This window comes from Rutidosis leptorrhynchoides, chromosome 11 (assembly GCF_046630445.1).
Source record: "Rutidosis leptorrhynchoides isolate AG116_Rl617_1_P2 chromosome 11, CSIRO_AGI_Rlap_v1, whole genome shotgun sequence".
NCBI classification, from domain to species: Eukaryota; Viridiplantae; Streptophyta; class Magnoliopsida; order Asterales; family Asteraceae; genus Rutidosis; species Rutidosis leptorrhynchoides.
This window is the reverse complement of record NC_092343.1, coordinates 336,778,283-336,785,399: the sequence shown is the minus strand read 5'-3', so window position 1 is coordinate 336,785,399 and position 7,117 is coordinate 336,778,283. Positions and strand designations below refer to the sequence as shown.

The 7,117-nt window shown below is 31.4% G+C and overlaps 1 long non-coding RNA gene across 1 annotated transcript; it reads left to right on the top strand.

Annotated features, from left to right (window-relative positions):
* The first annotated feature begins 456 nt into the window (after positions 1-456).
* LOC139877670 (uncharacterized) lies at positions 457-2,405 on the top strand. The gene is made up of 3 exons (XR_011768716.1): positions 457-694; positions 1,301-1,410; positions 1,919-2,405. It is a non-coding gene; the product is annotated as an uncharacterized lncRNA (long non-coding RNA).
* The last annotated feature ends 4,712 nt before the right edge of the window (positions 2,406-7,117 follow it).

Below are 7,117 nucleotides of genomic sequence, written 5' to 3'. Positions count from 1 at the left end.
ATATTTGTCATCACCATTATAGATGATTTGCGCGAACCTAAAAACGGTTTCATAATTTTACTTTGAGATTTAGGGACCCTTTTAAAAGTTCCTTTTTCTTTGAAATGATGCATTTTTTATTAAATAAGCGAATGGCTAAACGTTTAAATCAATAGCAACACACAAGTAGCGAGCTGCCACTGCACTCCTAATTACAAACACCCAATTAAAAGTACACCAAGATGGTAAAATTTTAGGAACTCCTAAATTATATTCGCCATGCTCAAAAGCAGGAACAAAAACTGGGGCAGCCTGGGAAATAACATGAGAAACAAAACGGGCCTTAAGCTCCTTAAGCTGTACATCTCAAAAAAAGGCCCAACCGGATCTGAATTAAAACAGTCCGGCCCAACAGTGGCATCAGCAAACAAGTTACTCAAATGCTTGGATACCCTTGTTTTACCTTGGATACCCTTAGTCGTAAACCCTAGCAGACTCCAAAATCTGACACCTACTACCTCATCTTCAACACCTTCTTTATAAGCATTTTTTATGCCTTTGAACTGTCCAGAGTAAACAATCGAGGCCGATCCAGCAGCCACCGTAGCACCACCATATCCGTAGACCATCCATCATTAAACATCCGTTCGATCACTGACGAGTCCCCATCACAATTTAGGGTTTTATTTTACCGACGCTTTCTTTCTTATTCTGGGTAAACTCAGTCTTTAAAGTATTTCTTAATTAATTATCCAATCTGTGTTCTTTCTCGATATTTGTTGGTATTTGTAGTTGGATTTTGTTCAGTTGCGATTAATTTGTTTATTATGAATAATTTTTTATTTTTTATTTTTTTGCTAAAAGCTCATCGTATCAGATGTATATTGCATAGATACGGGTTTTATATTTATGTTTTGTTTATATAAGTTTCTTCATATGTTTCATAGCCCAAGTTATACTTTGATTATAGCAATCGATAGTTATTTTTTTTGTGTATTTTAAAAAGATTTTTTTGTTGTTGTTGTTGTTGTTGTTGTTGTTGTTGTTGTGAATAATCATGTTTTATATCAAAAATACTTTGCACAAATTACAGTATGTTGTAATTTTTACACAGATGACAGTTAGTAGTTTATTCTTGTATGTTCTTGCGGTACTCTGTGATCATTTATTTATTTTTTTGTTTGAGTACTAGTTTTATAAACAAAACAAGACACGGGCCCTAATTTTTGATCATGTAAATTTAATCAATGTTATTTTAAACAAGTGATTTATAGTTAAGAAAGTTGCATTATGTTATAGATCTAATTCTTTTTATTTGCAGTTGACAATGAGGTATATTAAGATTCATAAAGCAAACCTTGAATGACGTCTTATTCAACATCATCCAATCGCAGTTATCAATATGACGTGTTCGTGAGCTTTAAAATACAGGTAAATAAGATAGTTTTTTAATTTATTTATTTTTGTTGCTTATTTATTATTTTTTTGTTGTAAATTTATTATTTTTGTTGTTGTTGCAATTTGAGATTAGGTTTGTTAATTATATAAATACTTAATCTATAGGGTACGTATTTGGAAATAAATATTAATAACTTGTAATATGTCAACATTTTTGGAAGACATTTGATTGGACATCCTAAGTTAATGTTAACCCTTACTATATATCATCGTATATATTTGATACTGTTGCAAACTTTTTATGAGGGATAATAACCCTTCATTTATTTAATTAAATAATAATTATTGTCCTTTATTTTTATTGTCTTGAAATATGGACATGGCGATTATGGGTCTTTTTAGTTTTGACTAGCAATTGTTATGTGTAGCTAAATTTGAATCGTCATTTTTAGTTTTGATGAGTATTTATTAGGTAATTGATGATTAGCAACTGTTATGGTGCAACCAATTTAACAACAGAAATTTTTTACTTTGAATGTAGCGACTTCCAAACGAATTTTTGCAAATTCCAGAATTGAAACATGAATGCAAATACAAGTGATGGGATGCAGATGCTGATGTTTACATATGGGGGTTAAGGAGGGACAAAAAGAAGAGGAAACGTAACTTATTCGTATCATCCGGTTGGACACAGTTTGTGCGTGAGAATGGATATGAGTATGGAGACGAGTTGTTGATTTCATTCAAACGAGATGAACGCATCTTTGTTATTCTACTAGAAAAGTTCCACAACATTCCGTCAGATCGGTACCTATCAATCTTATCACCAGCTTAAATAAACGTTATGCATCTATGCTTTTTGACTTGGCTTTTGGGAATGGTAGTTTGAAAAAAATCAATGTCTTTTGTGTATAAATATGTTATTGATCTGGATGTAATCAAATTCTATTATCTTGTGCTGGTCTCTATTAGTAACTAAGTCGAACAATTCGTCTATGGAAGCAAATTATGTACAACTCCAATTTTTTTTAATGATTACCTTTATTAGAAATGTTATTTGTCTTAACATTTATTTAAAGTTATGTACCTTTTGTTATATATCTATCTATATTTAAGTCACAGTGAAATATGGAGGGTATTTGTAATAATACTTAAAAAAAAAAATTCTGCGTTCATCTCACAAGCAAATTCTACGTACTGCCAGAACTTAAGGACGTGATAGAAGGTGGTTGCATTGATGAATCAAAAGTTAGTTGGGCATCGATAATGTTTATTGAGGGTAACAAAAACATAAGTAATTTGTGTGTATCGTCTACATGTGACCTTATATTAAACCTCACGGATTGAATGTATGTGATTAATGTGTCATTGCGTCCTTGGCAAAGCACACTTCATCCACCTACCTACTCCAAATAAATAATTTTCTGTCCACCTTTTATACATCAAGATAAGTTGACAATGTTGATAAGTATTAGATTCATCATATACTGAAACTATATATAACAACTCATCCGGATTTTGTAATTTACATTTATAACCTTACATAAGACACTTAACAATAATAAGATATAGATAACGTCTTGATACGTAAATAGAAAAAAAAATTACATCAACAAGAGAAAATGAAGAGGAGTTAGGTGTTGTTGATGACACATGGCATAATTTAGGGTTTTATTTTACCGACGCTTTCTTTCTTCTTCTGGGTAAACTCAGTCTTTAAAGTATTTCTTAATTAATTATCCAATCTGTGTTCTTTCTCGATATTTGTTGGTATTTGTAGTTGGATTTTGTTAAGTTGCGATTAATTTGTTTATTATGAATAATTTTTTATTTTTTATTTTTTGCTAAAAGCTCATCGTATCCGATGTATATTGCATAGATACGGGTTTTATATTTATGTTTTGTTTATATAAGTTTCTTCATATGTTTCATAGCGCAAGTTGTTAAACTTTGATTATAGCAATGGATAGTTAATTTTTTTTTGCGTATTTTAAAAAGTGTTTTTTTTTTTTTTTTTTTTTTTTTTTTTTTTTTTTTTTTTTTGTGAATAATCATGTTTTATATCAAAAATACTTTGCACAAATTACAGTATGTTGTAATTTTTACACAGATGACAGTTAGTAGTTTGTTCTTCCATGTTCTTGGGCGGTACTCTGATCATTTTTTTTTTTTGTTTTTTTTTGTTTGTGTACTAGTTTTATAAACAAAACAAGACACGGGTCCTAATTTTGATCATGTAAATTTAATCAATGTTTTTTTAAACAAGTGATTTATAGTTAAGAAAGTTGCATTATGTTATAGATCTAATTCTTTTTATTTGCAGTTGACGAGGTATATTAAGATCCATAAATAAAGTAAACCTTTAATGGCGTCTTATTCAACATCATCCAGTCACAGTCACAGTTATCAATATGACGTGTTCGTGAGCTTTAAAAAACAGATAAATAAGATAATTTTTTTTTATTTGTGTATATATTTATTTTTGTTGCTTATTTATTATTTTTTTTGTTGTACATTTATTATTTTTGTTGTTGTTGCAATTTGAGATTAGTTTTGTTAAATATATCAATACTTAATCTATAGAGTACGTATTTGGAAATAAATAACTTGTAATATATCAACATTTTTGGAAGACATTTGATTGGTCATTGTAACAACCCTGTTTTTTTCGTCACTTCCGTTAACTTTCTTTTAGTTAATTTAATGTAACAATCCTGCTTTTTCCGTCACTTTCGTTAATTTTTTGTTAGTCTATTTAACGGCGATTACTTGACGTTTATGTGTTTATGTGTATTAAATACATACTTTATCCTTGGAGGGTTATAATAATTAATATGGGTTAATATTAATTCGAATAAATATTTCAGATAAAGAAATGCGATAAAATCGATACGGTTTTAATAACTGCTTTTCGAGCAACGAAACACTCGGGTTTATTTTAATAATTAATTTATTAATTATTAACTTTTTTAAAAAATATTTAATTTATTGGGTTTTTAATAAATTAACGTTTGGTTGCGTTTTAACGATCGGTTAGCGTTCCGGGCCTTCGGTACGACTAAACGGCACTTGAAACGGACCACGATTACACGCTTTTGTAAAACGAGAGCCCGTAAATACCCCATTGGGTCATGTTGGCCGATTCCCCCATGTCCTCCCCTTTTATTTTCTAAATTGGGCCACTTACTTGTTTAACCCATGACTTAATTTAGTATTAGGCCCTAATTAATTATATTTAGCAAGCAAATATTAGAAACCCTTCCCATTATTTTTTTGGTCGACCAATTTGTTTCCCTCCCTCCCATCCTGCTGCCGTCGCCATCCCAACACACACACATACACAAAAATTATTTTTTTGATCAATCTTGCTTCATTAAAGTTGTAATTCGTGTCATCTTCTACGCGTGTGTATTGTTCTTTTCGCGATCAAAGGTATATTTGCATAAACCCTAATCTTAAAAATCTGATTTTTGTTAAAGTTTCATGGATTAGGTTGTCTATTGCTCAAGTCTTGATGTGTGATTGTTATTTGATGCGTTAATTTGTCCGGTTTTGTTGATTAACATGAAAACCGAATTGTTTATTGCATGTACAGTAAATTTTGATTTTTCAAATGCATGATATTATGTGATAATTAGATTCCCTGCGAAAAACTATTGATTTTAGGCTTTGGAATCGCTTGATTTCGTTTCCGGATGATCATGGCCAATTGAAATTAACGTTGTGTTTTTGTGATTGATCAGAAATTCTGGGTTTGATAGACCACGACACGAATTGGCTTGTGAAATTAATACCATTGGATACATAATTTAAAAACACTCAGGTTACACTAGGATATCATGTCATTTGCTTATGTATAACTTGAGATATGATTGATTTAGTGAAAATGTGGATTTTGACAGCACTTGCATGAAAACAGCCTTGTATGATAAAATTTGTTAGCTTCTGGATTTATAGCTTTGCATATTTGAAATGTACACAAAAGGTACTTCACTTTTCATGTAGATATCATAGTCTAATTGTATCTTGATCTTCGGATAATTGCGTGCGAATGTGACTAGCTAAACTAGGATCAAATCAGCAACTTGCTCTCTGTTTTATACTCTTTGTTTTGTGTTTATTGAATTAGCATGTATGCTTCTGGAAAATGAATCTTGACATGATATGTGACATATGGTTAGTTAATTTCAATCTCTAAAACCTTATGCATTGGACACAATAGGGCCATATATTATGTAAATTCTGAATTGAGCTGAAAACTGAACTTCCAACTTGCATGAATAAACTGTACAAATTGGCTAAACAAAAATTGCTTATCTTTTGATATATGTTAGTTTAACTTATCCTTGAACCGTGGCCACTGGTCTTGTATCAATTGCATGTCCCTAGCTCCGGTTATAGCCAAAACCAAATCAGTGCGCGGTCAGAAATTGATTTGACAAACTATAAATGTAGCCCTTATGATTCCTGACTTTTAATTATCGTATGAGACCCTGGACGGACTTTTTGGAATCGATTTTGAGTATACTTATGATCTGGAGTTTGCTATGTTTGCATGAATTTTGTACTATGAGATAATATGCTAAGTTTGCTACATGTACATGAACTTTGTGCACAACGATAAACTGAAATTGTGAATTTGACCTGTTATGATCCAAAACGCGTTGTTTGACTTAGGTTTGACATGTTGACCAACATTTGACATGAACCTACTAATGTTGACCTTAGTTGACTACTTTGACCAAGTTTGACTTTTGGTTTGACTTTGGTTGACTTTGTTTGACTTGCATGATCTAGTTGACTATATGTTGACTTTTACTTGGAAACACGTCGAGTCGAGAAATAAGACAACTTATACTATGAAACCACATTTGTTTAGGACATATTTATTGACCAACCTAAATACGTATATTTAGGTTGCATTACTCGGCTATAATCCGTACACGTTATTTGTCCACTTTCCAATCCAAGCTTATTCAAAGGTGAGTCTACAGTCCCGCTTTTTACATGTTTTCAGGAATGAGAATACACGCTGTTATACTTACATTATCAAATGCTTTTGTATTGACACGAGTACTATATATGCATATTGAGTTTGTTCACAAAGCCTCTAGCTTGAATACTTTTAATACCATTGGTGTAAGCACAATTTAGATGGACGGATCCGTTAGGTTGACAATCTCACCCTACATTATTAACTGTGGTGCATTTACTTTGAACATTAGATACACTCGAACAAGTGTATAACATTTTATGAGGTAAAGGCGAGTATAGTGGATTCTATACTCGGGTCATTGCTAGTATTCAGGTGCTCATAGATTATGAAAACGTTTCGCAACTTGGAGTTGTACTTGTAAAATCTCGTGGTCAAGGAACTTAAACTATTTTTCTGATAACTGTTTTTCAGATACCGTTACTTTACTTTAAACCTGTAGATTCACCAACATTATATGTTGAACTATTTTTGCGTGTTTTATTCTCAGGTCCTTAAGAGGTAGACTTCCGCTGTGTTTGCTGCATGGTCTGGCCGTTGAGTCAGCATACTATTTAAAGAACATTATTTACTTTCGCATTTAAAAATTTTACAACTGTTTAAATACTGTTGGCTTGTGGTTACGATCACAAGATTGTTTCTATTTTGGGATTTATTGACTTATGTTTTGAAAGTCAACTTTTAATAAAATTAAATGCAATTGCTTTAAACGTCTCATATAGAGGGTGTAACTGTTAACTGTGGGAC